The 17779-nt window shown below is 38.8% G+C and overlaps 1 long non-coding RNA gene across 1 annotated transcript in view; it reads left to right on the forward strand.

Annotated features, from left to right (window-relative positions):
* The first annotated feature begins 2711 nt into the window (after positions 1–2711).
* Positions 2712–17779, forward strand: part of LOC141279084 (uncharacterized) — a 36512-nt gene continuing 21444 nt past the window's right edge. Inside the window, exon 1 of the long non-coding RNA XR_012332838.1 lies at positions 2712–2976. This is a non-coding gene — a long non-coding RNA (uncharacterized lncRNA). The remainder of the gene's footprint in view (positions 2977–17779) is intronic.

A 17779-nucleotide genomic window follows, 5' to 3' on the forward strand; every position in this document is an offset into this window, starting at 1 on the left:
CTGTCAAAAATTTGACCAAAATATAAAAGTCACCAAAATTTTAAAATTGTCTATTTACAAGGATATGGTCACTACTAAACCATAGTGACCATATTAAATGTGACTTATATTAAGCGTAAGTCAAGAATTTACATCAGCTAATTAAGGATTCTGTAACAAGAATGCCAGGTGGCTAGCTAGATTAAAAAGACCCAAAAAATAAATTCCACCAGAACTTTATAATAGATATTGTAAAAATTGTAGACTATGGTAATTATTAGAGCTGCAAGGGGTTACATTACCATTTTGTCAAATTCTTCCAATTTTCTAACACCACCACCAAGTACAAGTTATTCTTTAATTCAAAAATTATAGGCAAGATCATTTTAGTGTCATGGTGCATGACTCCCTCTCCTGTCATCAGTGAGACCTCCTTCCTGTACACATGGAGGCCCTAAACAACAAACTACAGAATACCTCAAAATGCTATGACTCTGTTGCACTCTCTTGCTTATAGGCTTTTGCAAATATCCCTTTACTTTAGAATGCCGTTTCCTCCACCACCTAATTCATGCTTATAACCTCCTACTTCTAGTTTGATAAAAATAGGAATTAGGTGGTCCAGTGGTTAAGAATCCGCCTTCCAATGCAGGGGATGTGGGTTCAATCCCTGGTCGGGGAACTAAGAGCCCACATGCCATGGGGCAACTAAGCCCATGCGCCACTGCTAGCCCACATGCCACAACTAGAGAGAAGCCCACGTGCTGCAACTAGAGAAGCCTGAATGCCGCAATGAAAGATCCCGAGTGCCGCAACTAAGACCGGACACAGCCAAATTAAAAAACAATAGTGTAAAAAAAAATAGGAATTAGTAACATTTATGACATGCTTACTATATGCCAAAGTTCTAAGCACATGACATCACTTTACTCATTAAACTCTCATATTGACCTAACAAAGCATATATTATCACCCCCGTTTGACAAATGGGAAAACTGAGACACTGAAAACTTAAATAACTTGAACAAGAACACAAAGTCAGATTATCAGATTAAAGCTCAGGCAATATACCTCCAGGGCAGGATATTATAATCTGTATGTTACACTGGCACCACAGATTCATCTCATACTTCGCTTACTGTTTATACTCTTCTCCTGTCCAGGAAATCTCTTTTCTGAGCTCCCACAGAGACCACTATATATAGCATCTTCCATGGTACATATTCATAGATTTTGTTTTGGTTCTCCTACTGTGATCTTCTTGAAGGCAATGAGCAGCATTTTATAGTATTAAGAGTTTGGACCTGGCACTGGACAGACCTGGATTTGATCCCAGGTTTATCACTTAAAATGTGACCTTGGTAAATTCCCTAAACTATTGGAGCTCAGTTTTTATCATCTATAAATTGGGGATAATAATAGTTGATTCATCATAATGTTATATTAGAAGGATTAAGCACATTAAGCACATTGTTGCTCAATATATATTAGCTGTTATAAAAATTATTACTTGTAGCCTCTAAGTTTATCATAATTGTAGATGCATATTTGTTGCATAAATAGGGCTGTGAGGGACACAAATGAACCAGATTATATTCTGAATTTACCAACTAGTGACACCCTTGTTTCATGAACTGTGGAGCTTAACCTTCAACATAGAGAAGTATCCCTCCCTTAGCTATGCTTTCTTCAGCTTAGGGTCCTCCTGGTAATGCACTTGTCATTTTAGTTGATATATCAACTCAGACCACCTAGGATATTATTTAGGTCACAGGGAATGTATATGTTTTTTTAATGCACTGATGTTTTCTGAACTGAAGGAAGGCTGGACCTAGAGAGCACTGAGTCCTTTAAATAGCTCATTGAAGCAGGGGGAAGGACCTATTGTAGAGGGGCGATCTGAGCCACTGAGTTGCTACATGACCTTCAAGGTATTATTCTACTTTTGCCCTAGAAAAAAGGAAAACAAAACTACAAAACTTTTGCTTCCCTTCATCCATCGCCCCTAGTGTGACTGTATGTATGTCTGTGTGTTCTGAGATGTGGCCACGCATCACCTTTGTCAATAAGGTTTGGGAGAGCTGGCTTAGTACTGCAGTGGGAGGTAACAGTCATAGTTCTGAAGTTTTTGCCTTTAAAAATATGACCTTTCAGTGATAAAACTGTAACTTATATGAACAAACAAACATGTGAGAAAGCAAGCCAAAAAGGAATGACCCTCTCTAAAAAGAATGACGCTGTTAATGAGAAAACACATTACGGATCCAGTGTCAAAGCACAAGGTACTCACCAGTATCCTCAGCATCAGTGCCCCAGTGTACTCTGAAGCTGTGATGAACACCATGGTGTGATCAGATACCCAGAAAAGTGAGGAACCCCCAGTGGGGTTTTCTGAGTGTATTGGATGAGGTCCGGCACTTATAAGTCTCCATGACCCATCTATAGTAGTCCCCCATTATCCGTGGTTTTGCTTTCCAAGGTTTCAGTTACCCAGGATCAATCCTGGTCCAAAAATATTAAACGTTAAATTCTAGAAATAAATAATTCATACGTTTCAAACCGAGCGGCGCTCTGAGGAGCTTGCGTGATGAAATCTCGCGATGTTCCTGCTAGGTCCCGCCCCAGACGTGAATCTTCCTTTTGTCCGGCGTATCCGGCACGTCAGTCCCTCAGTGACGCAGCTCGTTATTATATCGACCGTGGGGGTGTTACAGTGCTTGGTTTAAGTAACTCTTATTTTACCTAGTCATGGCCCCAAAGCTCAAGAGTAGTGACGCTGGTAATTCGGATATGTCGAAGACAAGCCGTAAAGTGAAAAGGAGCAAGTTCTCGACTTAATAAGAAAAGAAAAAAATTGTATGCTGAGGTTGCTAAGACCTACGGTAAGAACGCTGGTAATTCGGATATGCCGAAGACAAGCCGTAAAGTGAAAAGGAGCAAGTTCTCGACTTAATAAGGAAAGAAAAAAGTTGTATGCTGAGGTTGCCAAGACCTACGGTAAGAACGAATCTTCTGTCTATGAAATTATGAAAAAGGAAAGAGAAATTCATGCTAGTTTTACTGTTTCACCTTAAACTGCAAAAGTTACAGCCACAGTGTGTGAGTGCTTCGTTAAGATGAAAAAAGGCATTACATTTGTACAATAAGATATTTTGAGAGAGAGAGAGACCACATTCACATAACTTTTATTACAATATATTGTTGTAATTGTTCTATTTTATTATTTGTTAATCTTTTACTGTGCCTAATTTACAAAATAAGCTTTATCATAGGTATGTATATACAGGAAAAAAAATCCAGTATATGTAGGGTTCGGTACTATTTGCAGTTTCAGGCATCCACTGAGGGTCTTGGAATATATCCCCTGTGGTTAAAGGGGACTACTGATTCTCCACATAGCCCCCAGAATAATCTTTTTAAAATGGGTATATAGCCTATAACGCTTCTGTTTGAATCTCTTCAATGGCTTTCCATTGTTTCTTGCACTATGAATGCACTAGAAGTCATGCTATGATGCACAAGGTCTTCTGTGATCCAGACCATGCTTCCCTTTGCAATGTCATTCACTCCGCTTCTAAGTATGCTCCCAGACCCAGGGTCCTCTTTAAGTTACTCAGTGCACCCCGACTTTTCCTAAGTCAGGGTTGCAACACAAGCTGTTCCCTCCTCTCTTGAAGGTATCCATTTAAATGGTATCTCAGAGAGGCCTTCCCCAGCCACCTTAAACCCTGACTACAGTCTATTCTGTATCATTAGCCCAATTCATATCTTTATAAAACTCTTCATAATTTGAATTGTGGGATTTTGTTAGTTTGTCTATACTTGGGTATGGTATTTCTTCTCTATTAGACTATAAGCTCCAAGAGGGACCTTAATCTGCCTTGTTTATCGCTGTATAACCAACACTTAGCTTAGTGTTTAGAACACAGTGCGTAGGTAGGTGTTCAGTAGCATTTGTTGAGTGAAGAATGAGTGAATGATTAGTTCTAGTCTAGTCTCATAGAGATCTGTTAGGCGATCGCCTTTTTCTCCTTGCTCTGGCAAGTGCCTGAAGCCAGTTTTGAGAAGGACTCCAAATGGCAGTATGTCTGAATTCTGGTGAAGGTGGAGACTAATTGAATGGCTAATGTATATTTATTTGCAAGGCACTCTGCGGGATGCAAAGTTGAGCTAGATGTGATGTCTTTCCTGTCACATGTTACAATTTAGGGTGTGGGAGTGTTTCTCTAAATAGATAAGTCTAGTGTGAGTGTGGCAGACAGGTCAGCACCATGTGTTAAATACAGTTGTGCTACTGTGTTCTAAGGGCTGTGAGGGAATATAGGTAATACTTGGATTTTTAAAATAGCACTCTGAAGGCAGTGAGTCTATAGGCTTTTTAATTTAAACTGTTCTCTGTATGCAATGGGCTTTATGCATCTTTAGGCTTACATGCCATTACAAAACTCTAGAGTGGGACTGGTAAATTTATCTGTCTGCCATTCCCTTATTAAGTCAGAAAATATTCTTTGATCTCCAGCAGAGGAACAGGCACTGTGCCTAGTGCTCTAGGCACCAGGGATATTGCTGTGAATAAGAGAGACTAGCTCCCTGCTCTCACAATGCCCTTACATTTGTGAGAGAAAGACAGACGTTAGATAAGAACTATAATGTCAGATTTGGAAAGTATAATGACAGGAGAGTGATGAGATGCAGAACCACCGTGGGGACTGGGGGTGGGTCACTTTAGGTAGGCTGATGAGGAGAAGCCTCCTTAAACATGTGACATTTGACCTGAGGCTTGGGGGATGACCAGGAGCTGCTCATAGGAGAGCTTAGAGGAAGAGCCTTCCATTCAGAGAGGGGCAAAAGTAAGACCCCTGAGGTAGGACAGGGCTGTGTGTGTGAAAGACAGGGAAACAAGTCTAGTTGAGCCTAGTGGGGATGAGAGTGAGAGGAGGTCACAAAGATAGATCACGTAGGGTCTTATGGGCTGTGCATAAGAGTTTGAATTTGACTCTTAGCAAGAGTAAAGGGGAGTTATTGAAGTGTAAGTACACGATTGACAGAACCTGATTTCTATTTTCAAAGGGTTATTGCCGTAAAAAGAGGTTGTAAAGGGAGCATGAGTAAAATAAAGGACTTGATCTTTGAGATCACTGTTAGACATGTATGTCCATTTATGATAACACAATTTAGCAGATGTGTGTTGAGTAACCTCTGTGTGCCAAGCACTGTGCAGGAAGAAGAAGTTGCTGCTGCTGGATTTCATCAACAATATGACTGGGTTTTTCTCTAGGGACATGACTGCCATATTTTTCAAAACTGATTTCTTCATTTTCAATTTCCTTTCCATGATTAGCTAAATCGAAAGCAAATGTTTGGGGTCCTTTTAACCTGCTCACCTCAAACCCTCTTTCTCTTTCTGAACAGGCCTGTAATTTCCCAAAGTGGTGCATGGCTGTGGCATATAGTACTTATCCTGAAGAAGCAGGTTCTGCTGGGGCTTCATGCTCGAGTCCATTTTTCTTATCTTTCTCAAATGGCCAAAGTTAACTGATTTGAAAGGGCCTCATTTTAAATTACATTCATTCAGTGAAAACAGAAATTAACACTTAGAGACATCTATATGCTAATGATTGTAGCTCAGGGAATTCACTTTTAACCTTTTCAAAAGGCACTGGTAAAGAGCCATTTCACTTGAAAGCAACTTAGTAAAACTGGTAGATTAATTAAATACCATAAAATTTCTTTAAAAATCTTTATTTCACTTATGATTTATGCTATTATTTTTTTCTTTTTTATGTGAGTTACCTTGGCTCGGGTCGTGCCTTCTAGGATGTATTATTTAGCAGATTATTTGACATGAATAATGCAAAATCCAAGAGCGTTAATGTAATGTCATGAGTTTGGAAGATAGTCAAAGAACAAAAGACAAACAAAGGAAATCTGTTCATCAAGGCCACTGCTAGCTCACATCACAGCTTTGAGCAAATGTTTTTTTAAAGTGCCCTTTCTTTTGTCAGTGAAGCCCTGAGTGAGGGCACAAGCCCAGGCTTGGTGGATGAAGTCTGGGTGCAAAGCTTCACTTGCCCCTTCAGTTACATGCACTTGTACAGTGAACAGATTGCACAGAAGTATATTACATCCTTTAGTGGCTCTGTGTCTCATCTCTGTATCTTACATATTTGTATTTACTTACCTTCGTCCATGATTCAAGGTCTTTAAATTATATTATCAGAGAGAGACAGGCTTTTCCCTAGTCTCCCTGTACCCTGAAGAGTAAAATCTACCCAGGATTATGGAGTATGATGCATTTTGTTGAACTGCATGAAAGGAGATCATGTACTTAAGCAGGGAAGTCCCTTCAAGGGGATAGATTAATTAAGTCAAAAGGACGTGGTGTTATTTTTCCACTCAGCATATTCTTTCTTTCTTCTGAATAAGTAGCAATAGTTTAGGGCATGAGGTTTTACAGTCAGATTTGCTTGTGAATCTGAATTCTGCCTGACATTTACTGGTTGTATAACTTTGAGCATGTTATTTAACTCTTGGAGACCCAGTTTTTCTCATCTGTAAAATGGGTACAATAATACCTACTGGGAGAATTAAATGAGGAAATGCATGTAAAGTGCTTGGTAAGATGCTAGGCACAGAGTAAGTACTCAGTAGAGGGTAGTGCTTGAAGTGCTGAGGATAAATTAAAAAAAGAAACAATTGGAAATATTGCTGCTTTCAGAAGCTGTACTCTAGAAGATGATTTCCAAATTAAGTTGAAATAAGGGCACTCAAATACCTAAGCTGGCAATGTTGTATGGCTCTTTTGCTAAGTACCGTATTCCTTAGTCATGCTTACCTCATACTTTATTTCTCCTTGACCCATGTCCTCAAAAGTAGCATTCTATAATCATCAAAAGGAATCATATCAATAAATTAGCCCATGGTATATTTATTTTTATTACTCCTACAATCTTATACAACTGTAAAATTGGATAAGTTTTGACCTGTATTTACACCCATGAAACCTTCACCACAAATTAATAAACATAATAAACACCCCCCAAAGTTTCTTTGTGCATTTTTGCAGTCCCTCCTTTTATCCTCCCATCCTCACCCGCAGCAAACCCCCTTCCCATCCCTAGAAAACCACTGATATGCTTTCTTTCACCATAGATTAGTTTGCATTTTCTAATTTTATATAAATGGATTCATACAGTATATACTCTTTATTTTTTGCTGTCGTTTTGATCTGCCTTCTTTTGCTCAGCGTAATTATCTCGAATTTTATTTTCAGGGTAAATATTTTGACCTCAGTGAAGGCATCTTTTCTGTATAAGCAGCATCCATGTTGTGTGTATTAACAATTTATTCCATTTTCTTGCTGAGTAGTATTTTGTTCTATAAATATTTCACGATTTATTTATCCATTCAGTAATAAATGTTGATAAACATTTGGACTGTTTCCAGGTTTCAGATATTACAAATTTGCTGTGAATATTCAAGTATCAAAACAAGTCTCAGTATGGATATATGCTTTCATTTCTCTTGGGGAAATATATAGGAGTGGAATGACTAGATAAATCATATAAGTCAATAAGTGTATATTTCATTTTTGTTGAACTGTTTGCCAAAGAGGTTGTGCCATTTCATATTCTCTCTATTGGTGTATGAGAGTTCTAGTTGCTCCATCGCTTCACCAACACCGAGTAAGCTTGGCCTTTTTAATTTTAGCCATGAGTGATATAGTGGCATCTTATTGTGATTTTAATTTACCTAATGACTGTCATGCGCTTCTTTGACATCCTTATATCCTCTTTGGTGAAGTGACTATGCAGATATTTTGCTCCCCTCTTATATTGGATTGTTTTCTTATTATTGAATTTTGAGAATTATATACACACACACACACACACACACACACACACACACACACACACACACACACACACACACACACACACACACACACACACACACACACACACTTTGGATACAAATCCTGTAACAGAAAAGTGATTTGCAAATATTTTCTCCCTGCTGTGGCTGCTTTTTTATTCTCTTGGTGATGTCTTTGAAGGAATGTTCTCAATTTTGATGAAGTCCAGTTTATCAATTTTACCGTTCATGGTTCATGGATTTTTGCCTAGGTCAAGGCTACAGAATTTTTCCTATGCTTCCTTCTGGAAGATTTTTGGGTTTAGGTTTTACATTTAGGTCCATGATCCATTTTGAGTAAAAATATTTATATGGTGAAAGATCTGGATCAATGCTCATCTTTTTGGATATGAATATTCAGTTGTCTCAGTACTTTTGTTGAGAACACTATTCTTTCTGCACCAGATTGCCTTTGCACCTTTTTCAAAAATCAATTGATCATATATATGCATGGATCTATTTCTGGACTGTCCATCTATTGATATTTTTAAAGCTGTGTTATATTTTGTAACCTTTTAATTCTCAAAGCAGTTTGCTGAGCGCCATTCCATCAGTCTCCTCCTTCCCTGTAGCTCAAGTAGACAATTCAGTTTAATTTTCTCTTTCAGTGAAATTTAGCCAAGGTGAATTTAGCCAGTGATTTAAAATGGATCTAATGCCTCTCTCTACCCTTTGATAGTTTTGTTTCCTATTTTTAATTTTTATTTGGTTTGTGCTTTTTTTGGGTGGGGGGCGGTGTGTGTGTGAGATGAAAATACCTTGACAGACTGTTTTCTGTTGCGTACAAACCTATCGAAATTGGCACAAATCGCTCATGGTGGGGTGGGGAGTGGCAGTGGAAGAATCAAAGGAAGAACCTAAAATAAACACAAACCCTTTCTAAAGGATTCCTGCTAATGAATGTGTCCATTCCTAAATTATAGCTAATATTTCTCCATCCTCTGCCATATCACAGAAGGAAAATGTTCACTTTTGCTTTAGACATTCTTGAAAGCAGAGGCAGGCCAGAAATCCCAGGACAAGATCCAACTGAGCCTGCTTGAGAACAGGGCTTTCTCAGGTAGGATTCCACTTGTAAATCCCAGCTGTCAAACTGTGACAGACAGTCTCAGAAGAGGAAAGAGCCGTTCTAAGGGAGGAGAGTGTGTGGCTAAGTGTGAGGCAGGGAAGGTGGTTATCAGCCCTTTAATAGGTCCAAGCTGATTGGTGAGCTCCTTGTTGATGCTAATGAGGCTATTTTTATACTGATAGCTATATTATTCCCAGCAATTGTCATGGTTACACGGACAAAAGGAGAAGACGAATGATAAACTTTCTGAATAAAGGAGGTGGCATGAAATTGGAATCATTTAATCATTTATTCTAACAACAAAAACAGGTCCTTTCTAAGATGAGTTAATGAACTCTGTTTTACCCCTGAGACTATAATCCTCTACTGATATCAGTCTCCTCATCTGTTAAAATGAGGGGGTTGGACTAGATGATCTCTAAGGTCCCTTCCAGCGCTGAAAATTCTGTGATTCTATGATTACTTAATCTATTTCTCAGTGACTAGAGGTTTTGCATTTACTATATGTAGAAACAAAGGGGACTTTTAACTTGGAATATTTGATTTTTATTTGCATCACAAGCTGTATTTCAGCATAGAGAAGGAATGGAGATGTATGAGTTAAAGAAATGGGTCTCTAATATATTTTAGACCATGTATAGTAACCTGTCTATTTAGTGATGCATTGTGGGAGTAGGGCATGGAAGCATTAAAAAATCCTGCTAGTCCTGGTTAAAAGTGCAATTTCATATTCACGATAGGTAAGTTCTTCTCTCAAGAATAGCATGATATCTGTGTTAACTCTACGTCTCTTTCAAAATGGTTCTCACAATTTGGCTGCATGCATCGAACTAAGAGGTAGATGTGTTCTTTACTTGCCATTTGTCACACTGTGCTGGACCAAACCAGGATGCTTCTCTCCCAAATTGAGCAGATCCTGTGAAGACACTAAAAGAATGTGTCAGAATGCTCCCAGACAGGAATCTACAAGCATATTATTGAGGTTGTTATGTATCTGGGCCAAAAATGGGCAGGACTTCATTTTATTCCATCATGTTTTCATATCATAGAATCTATAGAGAACGATCATAATGCTGAAATCAGCTACCTGAAAGTGTTAGCTCATTAATCCCCTATTTTCATTCATAAAATACCTATATTTCTTCCAGTCTATACGAACTATTTTAGGAGAAAAGCCAAAAAGTTTAGAGTCTATGTATACAGTTTTAGTCTTAGCATAGAGAACCTCTGTAGCCCTGTCCTCAAGGAACTTACAGTTTTCTTGGAGAGAGAAGACCTGATTAGTGGTGCATGATAATGAGTGCCCTTGGGGGGCAGGGATGGGGAGGGAGAGAGGACTTTGTGTAATGTGTAATGTTCACACTTTAGGTGCTTAATGCCACCCTATGTCAGGTACTGGGCATGGCACACACTGAAAAAAGATCGTATCATTTCTATTCTATGGATTAAAACACTGAGTCTCAGGGGATTAAAAAAAGAAACACAAAAGCCATGGTTACGCATCTAATAAACTTTTGATCTAGGGTTTGAATCCTGGTTCATCTGATGCCAAGGCTTGTCCTGTTTCCTCAGCACCAGGCATGGCAAACAGGTTTCATCTCACCTGCTCATGCTAAGCAAGTGATGGGACTAAGTGGAGTGTTGATTGAGAAAGTTTCTGAGTGTGCATCTGGGATCAGAGGGAAGTGCCTTGGTCTTTTGTGATGTAGCATGGATTCTCGAAATTTCCCATACTTGCCCTGGCACCTGCTGGCCAAATGAGTGGCACACACCTCAAATACTGAAGAATGAAAAGAGAAGAAAAGAAAAGAAAGCTCAGCAGAGTCTGCATGTTCAGGGAAATTTTCTTAGAAAAGCTGGGAGATAAGCCAGCCTTGATAAATGGGTAGAATTTGGACAAGTGGTCAGAAAGCAAACGAGCACTCCAGAAAGTGTTTGAGAAGTGGAGCAACAAGTGAGCAGACCTTTAAGGCAAAGATTTTGTCATTTTTACGAAGCTGAGACACTTGCCTGCACGCCTGTGTTTACCGCGGGGCAATGGAATACAAGCAGATTGTTTAAACGGGTTCAAAGCCTTTTCACATTTACACTGCTTGAACAGTCTTTCTGTGTTTCATTAGTTGCCAGTAAGTTATCCCTTTGTTTCTGTGTTTGGTTTTATGGATTCTATTGTTGTAATGATGAGAGCACAGGGAAACCATGTAATGACAGGGGGAAGCACTCGCTGGAGGAAAGAAAAACCACTTTGAATCAGTGGGGCTCCCTGGCTACATCTGGGCACAATGCCAGCTTTTCTCTAGCTGAGGAACTTACCACAGAAACAGCTGGCAGTGGCTATTTCACCTGTAATAAAGACAACTCAGCACACTAATCAATGATTTAATAATTATATCAGTGAAACAGACTATTTGAATGGTTTCGGGGGATTCAAGCCCCCCTCTGCAGTAGATGCTGGCTTTCAGAATGGCCTCGCCTTCTTCAACGGACTCAGAGCTTTCCCTCCAGTACTTTTATTTTAAGACTCTCCTGGTTACAACTTTTATACCAAAATATATTGGAACAGCATATACCCCTTAGACTTGTGCTTATAGATGCTTACGGAAGCGCCAGGAAATTCCAGTGAGTGAATAGAGCCTTTCCCTACTCTGTCTATCTAGGTTTGTAGAATCTGTCCCTGATGGCAGTACTGTCCCATTGGGGGTCGCAGAACATCTTTTCTTCAAACGAGCTGCTGTTTCCCGGGGTGCGTCACAGTTTGGTCTGGCTGGGGGTTTTGTCAGAGAGAGTATATATTAGGTTCCATTGCATTTTGGGTTTTCTTTACTATCTCCTTCTTTCTCTTGTGAGGTGTTCTCAAACTCAGTCAAGGTTTTATCCAGTCATGAGTAGGGTTTCCTATAGAGGATCTGGATGACTTTTTCCTCCCCATTTACCACTGGTCAAATGAACAGATGCAATAAAATATAGGGACACTCAGTCTTGGCTCGTCCTGGCATGCATAGTAGACTACTGGCATGCAGGGTAGTGTGGGATGGCTGGTGGTCTCAGATGTTCTCATGATCACATTGCTGCCAGTCCCTCCTCAGGGAGTTTTCATAGCACTTTTTCTACCTTTTCTTTTTCGTGTCATACAAAGTGATTTAATTATCTGTCATCTAATCTCTCACATGTTAGTTCAACCTTGTAGATTTTAGGAATCTAAGCATTAATTATATTAGGTCCATTAGAATGAGGTCTTCCTTGGTGGTAAGCCTATCATGACATTTGGCTTTGATGAGGAAAAACAATAAGGGGTATACATCATTGTGTACCCAGCCCTACTTGTAGGTAGGTATCCAGGATCTCAGACAGGGACTCAGATATATTCAAAACATAATTAGGACCTTCCCCCCACCGGCAAGTATAAACAGGCTTAGAATTTTATAAGGAATCTGCTCTGGGTCCCCTTCCCAAAGCCAGGTTCCAGTGATTTGTTAAAGATACCAAACTCCTGCAGTGCTGGGAACAGGCTGCCTGGCCCCAATTGCTGGCGATTCCCTTTACAGTTTGAGCATTTTTTGTTTGTTATATTTAACTGTGGACCCTAATGCCCAAATAGAAATTTCCCACTCAACATTCTGATATGTATAATGGCCCCAGGCAAATTTTCATATCTGGAAGTATATTTGTGTTGTATTATTTAAAAAACACCCCTCTACTATCATTCTCCTCATCCCTGGTTTATCCTGGGTCCCATTAATTAAGGGCCTAATCTGTGAGAAGATTGTGTCACTTTTTAAAGTATATGCATTTTAATAGGTTTGCTTAAGGCCTGAAAAAGATTCAAGATGCAAAGGATTGAGTTGATAATGGTGGGATTTCAGGCAGTATGACAGGTATTGAGAGATATACTTTTGGCCAGAGGCCCTCCCTCACTCCATTCAAATTTCACAAAATAGACAGTTGTATACTCCATAAGCAAATGGGCGATACCTTTTTCTTCTTTTTTCCCTTCATAATTTTGACATAAGCTAGGCAGTGGAAAGCAGGTACTAGCTGGTAGTATCCATTATGTATGGGGGCCAATTTTATTAAGGATCTAGGAAATCCCTCCCTTGGTGGCATATTTAGAAAGTACTATTGGCATCCCGTCCCTCCGTGTTACCAGTGAATGACATGTCAATGTCTTGATGCCTGATCTTAATTATTCACTCTCTGCCATTTCCAGAGCCCTGAGATGGCTTTCGTCTGTGCTGACACATGGAATATAGCAAAGAGCATTAGTGGATTCCAAATACGACTACAAAAATAAAAATAGAAATTACATGTATATATTTATAAAAAACATACATACATACACACCTCTCTACATATATATATACAAATATATATATATGTAATTTTAACCTTTATATATATGTATAGGTTGATCATAAAACCAGTTTAGTGGCATCTAGCATATGTAGTAGGAGCATCTTCTTATTCATACATGTAAGAAACCACAGTGACTTCTCTTTCCTGACCATCTTCCAGAGAGCACACTGGAGTATTTAAATGTTATCTATTCATATTTATGCAATGTTTTCTATTACATAATTTGTAGAGCATTCTTTTGAGGATAAAATGAGGTGATAGATTTGATTGAAGATTATAAGTTGTAAACTGAAAAGTATATGTCATCATAAATTCAACTATGATGATTTTCATGTTATCCATTTGGTCTCAAGTTTTGGATTACAGCTTCCTAGGCATTAGGGCTAATGTTAGTTGGATTTTCACTGTGAGTGCCAGAATGGCACCATAATGAAAAAAGCTCAAACACAGTGAAGAGGAGGGAACAGTGAATGCCAAAGAGCTTGAGTTTTATTCCCAGCTCTCTGGTAACAGATCTCATGCCTTGGGCAAATCATTTAATCTCACTAGGTCTTTGTATCCTTATCTTTAAAGTGAAGGGGTGGATCAGCCACTATTCCATCCAGATCAAATTTTCAGGGATCCTTGGAAAAACTTTTTTTAATTATTATTATTTACTATATGAAGCCAATCAGGCAAAATTGCTACTACAAATTCTTCAACCACAAAAATTAGCCTTGGTCCAGGTCCCATAATATGATAGGTTGTAAAAATTTAACAAAACTGAAATGTTTTCCAGAAATTGTTTTAATGCCAAGAGGCTATTATCAGTTGAATTGCTGCCAGGATATTATTATGTATGGGAAGAACCAGTATAAAATAAGAACACAAACAAAAACAAAAGCTTGGAGGGAAATCTTTTGCTGCTCAGTGAATTTTTGTTGTCAGTCTGACTTGTCTGACTATAAAGCAGTAGTAAATAAAAGTTTTTTTTCTTTCTTTAAATTTTTCCTTTCCCTTCCTACCTTCCTTCCGGAGCCCTATTCCTGATAGGAAAATGGGGTCAATAGAATCAATGTTCAAAGGTAATTTGGAGTGGTAGATATCTTTTCAGTTAGTTGTCAGAAGCCTTCTGAGAACCCTTTTTAGGCATTCTCAGCATTTGTGGAAGTTGAAAAGAATGTGACAGAAAGAAACTAGAGTGGGAAATGCATTTTAAACAGTCTCCTCCTAGGAAGCCATAGTTCTTTTACACTGCCCATATCATACATCTAAACTATGTCAACGTTCGGATTTTTCTCTGATAGGGTGATATTCTGTAAACAATTTACAACTTTTGTGATTTCTCCATTTTAAAACTGCCTTGATAAATTAACTGGATGAAACTAGTTGTAGAATAAACAGATGTATACATTTCCAAAGGTCTTAATAGTAAGGTGATATTTGAACAGTGAACTGAAGAAAGTAGGGAGCAAACCTCTCCTCCCATCTATGTTGGTGAAGAGCAGTCCAAGCTGAGAGGAGAGCATGTGCAAAGGCCAAGAGGCATTTCCTGAGGCATGAGAATGCCTGGTTGGAGGAAGAGCAAGGAGGCCAGAATGCCTGGTGACAATGAGGGAGGGATGGGGTAGCAGAGGATGATGTGAAAGATGAGAAGGGGCAGGCAGATCTTGTAGGACTTGATAGGCCATTGTAATGCATTTGGGACGTACTGGAGGATTTGGGCAGAGGAATGCCTTGAACCAAGAGATGCTGTAATGGAATACTTCTGGCAGTAAACAGAGAGGGACCTTAGGAGGTGATTAGAATAATCTAGGGGGTAGATGATGGTACTTTGGAACAAGCTGTTAGTAGTGGAGGTGGTGAGAAATGGTCTGGATCTATTTTGACAGAGAGCAGACAAAATCAGTTGGTGGGTAGGATAAGGGGTTTAAGAGAAAGAGGCACAGCCAAGATGACTCAGAGATCATGGCCTGAGATACTGAAACTGGGAAATTTTCATCAACTGAGATGGGAAGATCAGGAATTTGTGGGTATAAGTTTTTAATCCCTATGCGGGAAAGAAATGTTTTGTAAACAGTTAATCAGTACACTTGTATTGGGTAGCTATTTTCCTTCAATTTAAATTTAAGAAAGGAGATTGAGAAATGGAAAAAAATCCAGCACTAGCCCATTCTATTGATTTTATCCATTCATTCATTCAGTTAATATGTACTATAATCCCTTACGCATTTAAAACTAGATTCTAGGTGCTGTGAGACATAGAAAAGTGTTCAAATGTGAATTACGCTATCAGAATGCATGTGATTTAATAGTGGTACCTGATAGAGGGTGAAAATGTGTGTCATTAGTACAAGTAAGGTGTCATGGTGTTTGGGTAGGCAAGAGTGATTATGAGGGGGTAACATGTGAGATTGCCTTGTAAATTGGTTGGTACTTTATATTCTAGGAGGAAAGTTGTTACATCACCAAAGCCAGAAAGGCTATGGAAGAGGGAAAGGATTTTTGAAAATTTATTAATGACTGTGTGAGATTGTTGAAGGTAATCTGAAAGAACAATCTAGATCAGCCTTTCTCAAGAAGTTTCGAGTATTATGCCCTAATGTTCATTACAAGTAATGAATTTACTAGAATGCAACTAGCCACGTACCATCCTTGGGAGAATTGAGAAAATTGTTCTGTGGTTGAAGAAAGCTGAGCGAGTCTGTATGGGTCCTAAATTCAAGGTTATATTTAATTAGTATGGAACATCTCAGCTTCTTGTCAAACTTTCATATCTAACCCAGAAAGCAAATAAGATGGGTGGTAGACCTGATGTCTGGGCGAGTTTGATATCAGGTAAGGGGCTACGCAGATAAGTGAAAATAGCAAAAGAAATAAAAGAAATTTCTCTTACTCTTGAGAATTATATAATCTAACTGGGAGGATAAATACAAGGACAAGTAAATGAGAATAGCTTTACAGCACCATCTTAATATTGCCCAGTGATATCATAGTCTGACTGTGGACAAAGGGTAGGATAGTAATTTGCAGTAAAGAATAATCAAGGTTGGCTGGGTTGAAGCAGAGAGGACATCCTTGAGGGTCTGAATCTTAAGAAAATATTGACAAGTCATTGATTAGTCCATTTTTAAAAATCAGCATTTGAGTGGGGATCTTATGAGCTAAACAATTGAGACTTTATAGGAATGGTGATATTCAGATCGCTTTCCTTGATTTTCAGAATATATCTTCAGGCACAAAAATCTTTGCTTCACTCACATTTGTGCTTCTCAAGTCTGCTGGATTTTCCTCTCCCAAAGGCTGACATCTGTCTAATACTTGAGTTGTGAAAAATGTCCCCTTTGTTAGGCTCTTTTCATTGACAGTTATAAAATTTCCTTTTGGAGATCACTGAGTGCTGCCTTCACAAAAGGAACACTCTAATATGATGAAAACATTGAAGGAAATGCAAGCTCCCATCAAGACAAATTCCCCACCCCTAGTATGTGGATAAATGACTGATAACGCTTTTTCTCTTGGGATGGGGGACTTCGCAAGGGATTTTGAGGTACCACTGTTTGGACTTAGCAGGGTGCTTAAGCCTTAGAGCTCTCCATGCCAGTCTGGACACATCCTAAACACATCCAGAGGGCAGGAAATCACACTGTATTTTTCCAATACCCCTTTGTGTAATAAGTTGCCCAAACCAACGATTTATAATGGTAACATCTCGAGGTGAAATGTGAAAGGGCAGGCGCTGGTACAGGTGGAAGAGGAAAGGTTGTGATACTCTCTGAAGGCACGTTGAAGGAGGCTGGACTAACGTGACAGTGCCCATGTTACCTGAGTACAGCACACTGAAATATCCCATAAGTGATGCAGAGCATTTAATGAGTTGGGACTGAAAACTTTAATTAGCTTGTAGGGCTTTTATTATTTTATTTTTTGTTCATTATATTTTCTGCTCAGTCTCTGTGAATGTTCTGCATTTTCATCATCAAATGACTGGCTGGTTATTTTTGTCAAACAAGAAGCCTGAAACCATCAAGTCTGAGTGCAGAGACAGTCTGCCTGCTCTGTCAACAGGATGAAAGTGAGTCTCGGGCTTTTTTAATTACAAGGATAACATGTTCGCTCATCTAATAATGAAGACGGTTAGCAATTTTAAATTTTAATAATCAATTACTGAAAGTAATTCTCCATTAAACCACAAGAGAGCCATTATATCTCAAAAGATGGAACATGCTGTATGTAACAGTAGCAAATCTTCTATTTTTAAATATCATTAGGGAATATCTGATTGTTTCATTTCTCTGCATTTCTTTTACCTTTTTCCTCATGCAGACCATCTCATTTTCCGCAGGAAGACAGCACATGATCTTATAAATAATAAAAGAAAACCCTTGCAAGACTTGATCCAGGGGTGTGAAATATGTGCTAAGAATGTAATTTATTTCAGTTTGGCATATTTTGACTGAATAATAAGGAAGGTGACTAATTAAT

This window comes from Tursiops truncatus, chromosome 7, assembly GCF_011762595.2.
Source record: "Tursiops truncatus isolate mTurTru1 chromosome 7, mTurTru1.mat.Y, whole genome shotgun sequence".
Lineage (NCBI taxonomy): Eukaryota > Metazoa > Chordata > Mammalia > Artiodactyla > Delphinidae > Tursiops > Tursiops truncatus.